Source organism: Acanthaster planci, linkage group LG03 (assembly GCF_054643075.1).
Source record: "Acanthaster planci isolate LZ-2023a linkage group LG03, COTS_SCS, whole genome shotgun sequence".
In the NCBI taxonomy this organism is placed as follows: Eukaryota; Metazoa; Echinodermata; class Asteroidea; order Valvatida; family Acanthasteridae; genus Acanthaster; species Acanthaster planci.
Genome location: NC_141779.1, coordinates 19,929,696 through 19,942,082, shown reverse-complemented (window position 1 = coordinate 19,942,082; position 12,387 = coordinate 19,929,696). Strand labels below are relative to the sequence as shown.

The following is a 12,387-nucleotide window of genomic DNA, read 5'->3' as shown; positions in this document are numbered from 1 at the left end:
CCCTAACTAACAAATATGGATATGAAACTGAGAATATCAACAAAATGGAAGACAAAAAGGTTGTTCTGAGGTGTCTGTGATGACGGAGAAGAAACAAGATTTATTTATTTGTCATTCTTATATTAATAAAATTTATTAGAAAATTTGTTTTCTCTAAGTTGCCAATAAAAATTTTAGGGTCTGGCCGAAAAATTAGGGTCTGTCAGGAAATCAGAAGCATTGTTTTGGCCTAGATTAGATTAGTTAGATTCTCCGACCGTTATTTGGTTACTCAACGGTCGATGTTTTTATTTGTTGCATCTACATGTACAGATGTAGGCCTATGCCTCTGCAACTAAAGTACAGAATAAATTGGTGGGACGAAATTGGAAATGGGGCAAAGTGGCGATGGGGTGAAGTGGTTAGGGGCGCGCGCAGTGGCATGCGGCGAAGTGAAAATGGGCCGAAGTAACTGACACCTGTCATGACTGTAGGCCTAGGGATTTAACAAACATCATCATGATCATCATGTAGGCCATTATGTACATGTAGGATGGGTACTCTCTTATCACGGTAGTTATCACATTTGCCGATAGAAATGAAGATTGCTCGATCATCGCCTTCCTGAATTATCCTATCCTTGCTGTTGTTTAACTCTTACTCTTTAATTTGATTTGTAAAATTTTGTTTGTGGTTCAATAGCTCCGAAAATCTGTGTACGCACCGTACAAATGCAAGCAGAGTTGGAGTCTCTATTATCCCAGTATTGGGAAATGTTTTCTACGATGGCCTTTAAAGCACTTTGTTTAGGAATAAATAAAGATAAAAAGAATGCTTTTGTTTTCAGATATGTCAGAGGAAACAAAATAGCCTCATTTTGTGATTATGTTCCATTTTACCTGTAACTGACTCCATTCATCCAGTTTTTTCCATAAAGATGCCATACTCTGAGAGAGCGACATGGGAACAGTTGCACTGAGTCACCTTGTCACTTATTAGTCCAGCAAAGAATGGCTTCAATTTTTTCAACCGATCTTACATGCAGCAACAATTTTGGCATTCATCTTATTACTTAAATTGTTGTTTTGCCGAAGGTACATGTACATGTATAATAAATATATTGCAAATTTCATTTTCTTAGTGGACTCATTCTTTTACTGATTTCTGAAACAATCATTAAATGTGTCTTCTTTCTGAGTTCTAATTCTCCAAGAATTATAATCATCTCATTAGACCTGAACTATTTTGTTCAAACTTAATATTAGAAATTCAAAATATCTGTTGCAAATTCTTCAAATTATAATTAAAAAATGCAAAAAAATTGCAACAATATTTCTGAGGTAATTATTTGCTGTTATTAATTGCCCTGGAGGGTAAAAGTTCAATTGATACAAGTCTACACCTATTGTAATGGAAATTGGGGGGCATGCTTTACGAATGCAAAATGTTTTCCAGCACAGAATTCAGCCCTTATTTTGACTCCAGAAAAACTGGGCACTTTCACAGTTAAAGTGTGCCGTAAGACCATTTCGGACATGACATATGGGAACCTTGCAACAGATATAAGGGCAGGGTGACGTTAGAAATAACTGTTAAAGAGATTAACGGTAGGTAATGACAGACACGGTGAAGGAAAATTTACCAATTTCGGAAAAATTCCATCTTTTATTAAACATTAGCAAGACTTACAAAAACTCACACTCTGTTTTAATAGAACTAACCCTCGGGCCATAAGTTATATTGATTACCTGAATGAATATTGCCGACTTGGAACTTATTGGCAATGCAAAATGCAAAATTCCCAATACTACGATCAGAGAGTTACCACGATAATATAGGAACCGAGTATAGTTCAAAAGCATCAATCCTTTTAAAAACTGAGGGAGATGCCTATGATTTTTAGGGCTCTGAGTTACACATTCAACCACCATATCCTACCCAACAACTTAAATTGAAAGAACAATTCAGCTTGGCAGTTGGAATTTCCTACCGCGGTACATGTACAGGGCTGCCACTGTTAATGATGCAGGCCTAACTGAAATTAAGGAGAACTTTGTGTTTAATTTCGGAATAAACCTTTTTGTTTCTTGGTGTTCCTAAAGATCAAGATTCTTGTTGGCTGGGTATGGAATTCTGTCCATTATTGAGTAGCTTTGTCTAGGGTTTTGAGAACTCAGTAAAAGGATGAAGGCCCACTATGCACTCTGCCAATCCTTCTCATTGCCTGCAGAGCTAAAGCATCTTGACATGCTCGAGACTGGCAAAATGTTGAAACCTTGAATGTCCTTGACTCAGACCAGACTAATACTGAGACCTTGAGTTGAGACTGAGACTGGTCCCAGGACTGACCCTGACCTACCAGTACATGTAGGTAGACCTATATTAAAGAGTCAGTCCAGACCATTGAGCTACATGTATACCTGCACAACATGCCTACATGAGCTCCATTGAGTGAAGCATTAATACTTCTCTTGTTTAATTTTGACCGATTCAATACAACATTCGAAAAAGAGGAGTACTATGCTCCACTCATGAGAGCTAAATGTATATGTACGGTACATGTACTCATTTACCGTATGAATGTACGTGTGCAATGTACATGTACGGTACATGTCGATCCACCCCTTACTTCCAGTATCTGCATCGTAGAACTGCAGTACACGTACATGTACAAGTCTACATGTACAGTGTACATGCATGGGATGGGACCCAGGTGAGAATAGCGCATTGCTAATCAGGATAATTAAGAGCTACATGTACATATGTGTACCAGTACTAGTACCTGTACCCAGTATGTCAAACTTTGCTGCCTTAATCAGTTTGTAGACCCACGGAGGAAGGAAATACAGGTGTTTTTCTTCCTCCATGATTGACCATATTTGTGGGGTATCTAATTTTAGTTGTATTCCTGAACGTATTGTATCCATGTACATTTGATACCCTTAATGGGATGATACCAGGTGATTTGGGGAGTTGGAATGAAATCGTAAAATAGCATCTGGACCTTTAAAGTAGTGAATACACTACAACGCATGTTGGGGAATCTTACTGAAATTGGTTCCCCGGTCTAATTACGTTGGGTATGAAGATGTGGAATTTATAATTCCCTGCCCTGCCAATGTTTTTGTTGTGTTCTGACAGTTGTATCTCTAGCCTACATGTACATGTATGTAGCTGAAACTTAATTTTAATTGCTCTGAAATTAATTTGAAGACCAGTACATCACTCAGAAATTGGTATGGCCTGTACTGGTGTTTGAATTCCATTTCTTGTGATCGAAGTAAATTGAAGTGGTATGAAGTTAACCAGTACAGTACATGTACATATGTAGACCTAGAAAACTTAGACCAAACAAATACCAGGAGAAAACTACCAAGTAATAATTTATTTTATTGTGTATGTATGTCCCATTTAGCGACAAGGACATGTCACACAACTTTAATACCGGTAGGTTTATGTACTCATATGCAAGACGCCATCATATGCCTTTTTCACGTTTCATGTGCGTATGCTCAGAAGATTTACGGTAACGGGGGGGGGAACAAATTCATGACAACAAGATTGTGTAATGTTTGGGTAATGGATGCCCGTGATTGTTATTGTTGCAGACAGTTTGTTCCCCTCTAGCTTTGTTCACGTGCTTGCGTGGGGGCGCTAAAATCAACATGGCAACGGAACGAGAAATGGACTCATCAGCTAACCTTCCTTTTGCTGTAAGCATCAAAAACAGTAAAAAATATTCCTTCCACTTCCCCTGTACAGTACACATACATACATGTAGACATATCACGCCACTTGACTGATTATGACCGATAGGACAACTGTGGTTAGAATGCATCTTTGCATAGGGGGGCTTTAGTCGTGTACGACAGATCATAGAGCAAGGACACAGATCTATGCAACAGTGCGATAGGCCAAGACACATGTACATGTACGGTAAATACAAGTTCATACGTACCTTTACAGTACCGGTATGTTGTGCACAAAATCAAAACAGTAGTTTCCACACAAGTTTATTTGTCGGTTAGTTTCACTTTTTTGTCTTTTTTGTGTGTGTTCGTGTTGTTTGTTTCTTGTTTTCCTAAAGTTGGTTGTATGCCAGTTACCAAGACAGTTACACTTGTGTAAATATACACGTACAGACTTTCACCAGACCATAGGAGGATGGACCAGACACACAGGCATGACAGATGCCTCAACAACAACAGGTTTCAAATTAAAGTGCCGCAAAAATCTTGTTTCAAGAAATTTGTTGGGAAACATGGGAAAATCCTGTCACCATCCAAATCCATGTTGGCTTATTCGTGATGCTTGAAATGAGTTTGACGTGAATACATACAGTAGATGTACCAGTACACTGTACATAGGCATGTGCACAAATTACTGACAGGTTAATGTGCAAATTGCATGCACTAATCTCTTGATCAGGTACGTACCGGCAAATGTACCGTATGCCCTGTGAGACTCAGAGAGCGTGATATGAGTTGCAGTTATCAGTCTACTGGGACGCTGCAAGGTCAAGATGTACGTGTGATGCATTTAAACCTACCTCCACCTTATGCATGCGCATGCTTGACACACTGGGGACGCAGTGTGTTCCTTGATGACAGGTACCGGTATACTTACACATGAAATCAGTCCCCCTGCAGTCTGTACCCTGCAAGGACGCACCCGTGTCTGCGTGTAATTCGCATCTTTGTCAGGCATGCCTTTGCATCTTTAGGGAATGACTGTATGCAGCATGTACCCCGTGTGTTCATGTTGTCAGAGCATGCAGATATTTGTAGGAAAAATAAAGTGCTTGTGGAACTATATTACCCTGCAGCCAATAAGACAAACAAACAAACTAAAGGTAAAAACACGAAATGTTTCCTTTTCAGCCGTTGCGTTTTTGTACACACCATGTAAACTAGATTTTGGATTTTCTCATGTACATGTACATGCATATTGTTGATGGCACCACGAAGTGACCTATCTCATTTTTTGTCGAAATTCTGATTTTTACACCAAATTTGGACGCGTTTTTCTCGAAACGATAAAATATGAGATAGACCACTTCGTGGTGCAACCAACGATATTAACAACCATCTCAGTTAGTAAATTGAGTTAGGAATGGAAAACCAGAAATTTCACTTCTCTTGTTACACGAAGCATTTCCTCCTCAGGCTGAATCTTGCCTTTTCACTTCAGTTTAGAGAATGATTCTACACTTCTCACAGGAGAATATCCTGTACAAATTCTGTCATGTAATGAAGGAAAATCAGATTTGATGGAAAGTTTGTAATGTTGCTAAAAGTTCTTCAGTTACATGTACTGTACATGTGTTGCAAAGATGTTATTTCATTGTCTTGTGCTTACTTAAAAGATTCATAAACTGTCGTACAAGTATCAGTCATTAAATTCTTGTTCATTATTGGTTTGTTGACAAAAACATTAGTGGACCAGTTTGTCATTGACAAACAAGAATATGTTTTATATGTATAGCTATCTACTTGCAAAAATAAATACATGTACGAAGCAATTAAGCTCACTTTATAGGGTTCATGAACATCCTGCACTTTGTACACCGCGTAATGATGTTGGCTAATTTATGGTTCCTGCTCAATGCGAGGCATCCTTGTAGCTGTATGCTCTTCACACGCCCACCCCAGAAATTCAACAAGTTCGACCGCTGTGACCGTCAGACATTTTGTTTGCACAAGGGAGATGCCTCAGTTTCCCAGAGCCACGCTATCTGCCTCCTCTATCTCGTCATAATGTCACCGGGGTATTGATTTCAGGCCCACTTTGCCAGGCATTTTGCATTTGTAGTAAGCAGACCACTCAGCCATTTGTCAATATTTAATCGCCCACAAATCATACAGGGTGCGCTGCACACGCACAGTGTACATACAGGTCCCACAACCTCAGTAAACTGTTTCATTCTCTGGAAAGGAGCATCAGAGACAAGCATCGGAAACGATTCTGTGAGTTGCTTTGGAATACATAAGGTTGTAATTTGGGAGGGTTATGATATAATACATGTACATATCTCAGAATATAGACTCGTACAGATACAGTGTGGCATCTTTGCAAGGGCTCATCTGATTCTCTTGAATATGCTGCCAATGTGCAGGAAGTACATAAATCCGTACGATATGTGTACGTGTGCATATTGTACATTGTACCACTGGAGCTTTCCCAGGTGGAATCCCCCCCCCACATGTATAATGCATTTTTAGTAGTGGCCACTACACATACCGGTACATGTACACGTTCCTTTCTCGAACCTGAAAAATATTGATCCTGCAATCTGCTATTGTAATGCAGCAGATTTATAGTAAAATTTTAAATTGTAGTGTTAAGAGATGACAACTTACTACCGGGTACCCTCTGTACCTGTTTATACATGCCTACACTGTATGCGCATGCATATTTGAGGAATGCATCAATTTTCCAGAGTACTGTTCATGTGCACATGAGAGTAAAATATTAATTATACAAATTCTTCGTGGAATTGCCTTCCTTGACGACAAGTGTGACACACAGTAGGCCTACTGCTGGATTTGCATGCACTAATCCAAACTAATGCTGTTCATTTTTGCTTGTTATACAGGCTTAATTCACAAAAAGAGCGAGAATTTACATGTACATGTTGCTGCACGCCAAGTCTTGATTTTCAAGATCGCTCAGTTTTTATGTAGACATACCGGTAACACAAGTAAAGTACATGTACGTGTATGTACATGTATACACTTACATGTACAGTTAGTGCAAATTACAACAATGCAAAAGTGCAGCATGGTACTTTGGTACATGAACGTAATAATCCTCAGCACTGTTCAGTTTCAGGGCATTGTATTGATGCCGTGTCCATGAGCATATAATACCGGCTTGTTGCCCATGGATTCCCAGATGGTTCACAGATCATCCGGCATGCCTCGTATTTTAAGTGTCTCTCATCAGTACCACTGCCCATCCGAAACTCTGGGGCAGATGGCAGAGCTGTGAAAATAAATTTGCCTTAATGCATGTGATGAGGATCAAGTCCAAAAGCAGTCATTAAGTTGGGATAAAAATAAGCTTGGGCTCTCATGCAGTCCTACTTCTGTTGAATAATGGCTTAATGAGGGAATGTTGTCTGTTGGTAATAAGGTTTAGTAATGGGTACAAGTAAATGACATGGAAAGTTTATCATCATGTACAGGTACATGTACATTGTACATGTACATGTACAGGTAGTGCAGACAAAGGGCTATGCTGACAATATACAAACCTGTATTGTTTAGTGTAAAATTTGTTATTAAAACAAACTTATATTGAGTTACTGGTACAAGAACTGAATTAAAAAAAATAAAAATTCCCTTGGCATTATAAATCACGTACAGTACATGTATTCAAGATCACCTGTTCTATTGATACAGAAATAGGGAACTTTTGAAATATTGCTGTGCCTGTTGTTGTGCCCAAATTCTAGGACATTTTTTTTCTCATTTAACCCAGGGCTCTAGACAGACCTTTCAGGATGACATTTACTGGTACGTTGGTCGCCCAAAAGCCAGCTGAGAGATGCCCAAAAGCCAGCTAAGAGATGCGTGCACATGAACAGTACCGAGTTGGCTGATCAATCACATTTGTCTCTCGGTTTCCCCAGAGCCATTTGAGTCATCAGCTTAAGATGTCTGGAAGCATTAGAATCGTTAATCCAAATGGACAGAGTGAAAACAGAGGAGAGAGAATAGACGGGAAAAAAAGAAAAAGAAAAGACAGAGCCCCAACTCATTGGGCATGAACCCAGAGGGAGAGGTTGAATCCATTTGACCCAATTTGTCAAAACCGCTGTTTGGCATTTATTCACTCACTTTAGTGTACCAGTGTGGGTCGGGCTGAAAATAATTAATGATGAAGTCGATTTTCAAAAGTGCAAGAAGAAATACATGTGTGCTTTCAATTGAAGGAGAAATGAAAATGATGTACATATGAAAATGATGTACGTGTACACTGTACTATCGGCTTAGTCCCACAGTAATTTGCATGTTGTAGGATGCTTCAAATGTCATTTTTACATGTACATGTATTTGAAATGCTGTCAGGATGTTTTCTTCTGTTATTTTTTCGGTGGAAATGTGACGGCATTGTTTTAATAAAAAAGAGGGCCACCCAATTAGGTATTACTTGAACTCACACCAGTATACATGTACATCAGTGTAGTGCCACAAAGTGGTAAACGATTGTTGAACTTGCAGAATTTGTGAAATTACATGAACGATGTACAGTACATGTATGTAACCCTGTGGACACACCATTTGAGCAAGCAAGTTGTTGACTCATGTACATGTACAGGTAGATATTGACAGCACATTTACATGTTTTGTTTATGAAAAGTAATATTTTAAACTCCATTCATCAAAATGCATTATTTTTAATTCTTTGAGGCACTGAACACTCAGTTAAACTAGGGGACAATCCTGTCTGTGAAGGACCCCACTATTAGAGGGCACGATTTGCAGGCAAAAAGAGGGCACTCTTTACTGTGTCAAAATGGCAATTACATGTACACATGTACAGTATCTGTTTTGCTGTTAAGCTCATAAAATACGATACCTGTAAGCATTCTGATTTCTGACTTTCCTGTGTTGGCAGGCAAGCATGCACTGATTTCCAATTTGCATACTGACGTGGGCACCATTTTGATACAATGTGTACATGTACATGTATGTATTTCTCTTTTGCCGCAATAATTCTATTGCTACATGTACATGTATCAAGGCAAGGACAACCTGATAATACCAATGCAGATTCCACATGTACATGTTCTAGTACATGTACATATACATACCAGTACAGCAGTAATCAGGTAAGATTGGGTTTGTATTTTTCAGTTACAAACATTTACGTTCTTATGGTACGGTAATTGCATAATTGAAAGTTTCACAATGTTTTTGAGGATCAAGAAGAGCATTTTCTAGTAGCACTTATTGGTACATGTACAATAAAAGTGGTTCTGACTAGCGGTATATGTACATATACATGTACCAACTTGAACTGGAATTTGCTTACCTAAAATAAAGCCAGAACAAACTTTTTGAGTGCTGTGCTCAGTACACTGTACATTTGTGATAAAAACCTGATGCCTTTATTGTCTGGGGGAGGGGAATCTTCTGCCATTCCATTAATGCTTGCCTCTTGGGGCCCCCAACCACTCTCTCTTCGAGCCATTTTATTTTTCCTTCCTTTTTATTCAGCCCATGCTCTCGTACATACACTGTAAGCTCCGTATCGGGTGCTTCGTGTCGGGTACACTGTGTGTGTCCCATCACCTTGACTGATATTTGCCTCAGGCATGCAGTCATACCGGTATTGCACCCACATACTCTACATGTACATGCTACGGTACATTCATGTACCGGTACGTAATAAATCATGACATTACAAAAACTGCATCCATCGAGGAGGTCATATGAAAATATTAGGGAGATAGAGCATGCAGTTGCAAGGAAAAGTACAAAATAATGCCAAATGTACACACCTGTACAAAAATTTAGCAGAATTACATGTACATGTAGCGGTTCATGTAAATGTATGTATATTGCTTGAAAGTTCTTCAAACAAGTGCGAGCATGTGTAAATTTAAAATTTTTTGACTCCTCCCAACATGTATATCTTCCAGTGGTCAACGGTAGTGATCAACCTCTGTAGCATTTGCAAACTTTGAATCTTGAACAAATTTTGAAAAATTATGGTTGCATTAACTTTGCGTTGACCAGAGTGAAGTCTCATTGCGTCTTTTGAAGCAAAAATATTGGTAGACAAAAAAAAAATCAAACTTACATGTACATGTCTACTAAATATTCTATCACTTGTTCGATCTGAGAAATCTCTTTAATTCTGGGCCACCTCTTGTCACTGTCTGTCTCAGTCACCTGGCAGATCTAATTTGTACATGTACATGTACTGGTATATCAGGCGTGCTCAATCCTTCAAAGTATTACCATTATAATTGGTGAATATAAATGGCCAATTTTGTAAGGACATTTGGCAAATCGGAACACATCCACTAGCTTGCCCAGACGCTTTTCAGCGTGGATGCTTAAACAGGCCTGTAAGTAGATTCGTGAACCATCGTCAGTCTTGCCCAAAGTGAAGTATCCATCTATGATAAGGGTGTATAGTGTTTGTGCATAACATGTGCATGTGTAATTGTAACCAGCAGGATTGACAGCATGCGTTTTCAAGTCATGCTCGATGAAAGACCGGAAATCATTTGCAAATTGGCCATCCAAAAGAAAGGAAGAAAGAAAAAAAAGAGGAAAGAGATAAAAACCTGTTGGCATATTATTACCCAGACCAGACTGAACCCTCTGAGCAATCCTGCCAGACTAATGTCATTGTAATTTTGGCTAGATGAGGATGCTGCTCCTGCCTGCATTTTGGCCCGAGAGGAATCTAATTAGATTCAGGCCTCGCATTTCCTTGATAAAGTTCTCTTCACTTATGCCTGGAGGCAGCGCAGGAAGAGCTGCCGCTTAATCTTGTCACATGCTTCTTGCGCTCTTCTGTTTTTGCTATTCTCCTCTTCCTTTTTTTCATTTGAAATGTCAGCTTTTTAAGAACTGGAGGTATACCCGTACTGGGGGTATTGATGCACAGCTGTACGGTGCAGCAAGGTAAATGAAGGGTCATGCAGCAGTGACATTTATTGGAAGGGGGGGGGGACATTATTTGATTATCAGAGAAGGGAACAAAGATATGCATTACTCATCAGTATGATGATGGAATGGGCAGGATTTGCAGATGTGACGAGGGCTCTTGATTTACCAGCACAGGTGTATCGCATGGTACATGTACATGTATGTAAACAGACTATTGTTTTGTGTCCAACATGGAGGGAACATGGATGCAGCAATGTACATGTACGTGTGCAGCACTTTCTGCTTCTTGTACTGCAGTGATTGAAGCTTTTGTTTCCACTTTACCATGTTTATGAAAGATATTGGATAATATGCTTTAAAAACTGACCTGAATTGCTTGAGAACTTATAAAAATGGTACTGGTACCTGTACTGGTACGTGCACAGTGTAGCTTAAAATCCCAGGTTAAAAATAAGCCTTCCATATCAATGTACCGGTAGGACTATCATGACCTTTACACATGTACAGTCATGACAGTGTAAATCACCTGTTTGGTTACCATTTTGGAGGATGAGCTGCAAGATGCGGTTTGGTGGGAAGATATTGAGGTCGACTTCCAAGAAATTCTGTTGCAGACTACATAATAATCTGGTGTCTTAGATTAGAAGCTGATCGTACTGTATACTTCTCTTCAAAATCTGTTCCAATTAATTAAGCAAGAACAAGAGAGGGTGCATTTTTATATGGAGCAGTCCTTTTGGGGGGAACTCACTACGCAAGCGTGTGGGTTTATGCCCATTTGGTGCGGGGTACAGTGAGTGCGTGCGCACGACCAATTTATGCTTGAACAAATGCACAGTTGCACAGGAAAACTTGCCGTTGAGGGTGCACTGAAGGTCAGGGTGGATAGTCCAATTACGGTGTCTAGATTTGCCAAAATGCATACTGGTACATGTTGCGGTATACAGTACATGTTCATTCAAGTACACGTAAAATACATGTGAGCCAATGCAGGAATGCAACTCATCATACATGCCATATTAACAAAAGAATCACTGCGTGATCCCTAGACTTCTAACATTTTGCAATTAAATCCAAAATCAATGGAATATGTACAATGTGCATGTACATTTACGTACTGGTAAGCCCATTGCAAGTTTACATGATCAAACAGACAGCCTGTACATACTGTACATGTACGAGTACATTGTACATACCCCGGCACACATGGTACATTCTTAACTTCTGTGCACCTTGTGCCTGTAGACTATAATAACAAAAAACAAAATTATTCAACTTTGTAAATTTTTCATGCATGATTTTATAGATAAGAACATTAAGATTATTTTTGTCATCATGGTCAGTACAGGTATGGTAATTTCACCATACCATGTACTGTGCATGTATCGGAACATACATGTATGTACTACATGTACATGTAGTATACGTACATGTACGTACATGTACATGTACACTGTATGTGTGATTGTTCTCAGGCCATGTTTAAAAAGGTGGATATCACAGTCATTATTATGATTCATGTTTAAAAAGTTATATTGCATATGAGGTACTGTTCATTTATAAATGAACAAAATGTACTGTATAATACCACCATGTAGTGTACTCTATTTGATGCATTATGCAGCAACTGTGTGCTGCACATTAAATGCAGAACTGATGTGTATGGTACACGTGCACCATATGTGCTGTCCATGCCATATCTTCGTTCCGGATCAAGATGTTCATTACTCTTGTAATTTGTCATGCAAAGCCCACAGAATCTTGTCAGTATCCCAAG

The 12,387-nt window shown here is 39.1% G+C and overlaps 1 protein-coding gene across 7 annotated transcripts in view; it reads left to right on the top strand.

Moving 5' to 3' along the window:
• Positions 1-12,387, top strand: part of LOC110973037 (uncharacterized) — a 63,298-nt gene that overhangs the window by 4,592 nt on the left and 46,319 nt on the right. The window contains exons 1-2 of one of the 7 annotated variants that reach the window (XM_022223451.2): positions 5,843-5,945; positions 7,462-7,496. The exons of 4 other annotated variants lie outside the window; for them this stretch is intronic. The gene's annotated coding sequence lies outside the window, so the exon portion shown is untranslated. Of the gene's footprint in view, positions 1-5,824; positions 5,970-7,461; positions 7,497-12,387 lie in introns of those variants that run through there. 2 more of the 7 variants (XM_022223450.2, XM_022223452.2) reach the window with 2 other exon arrangements.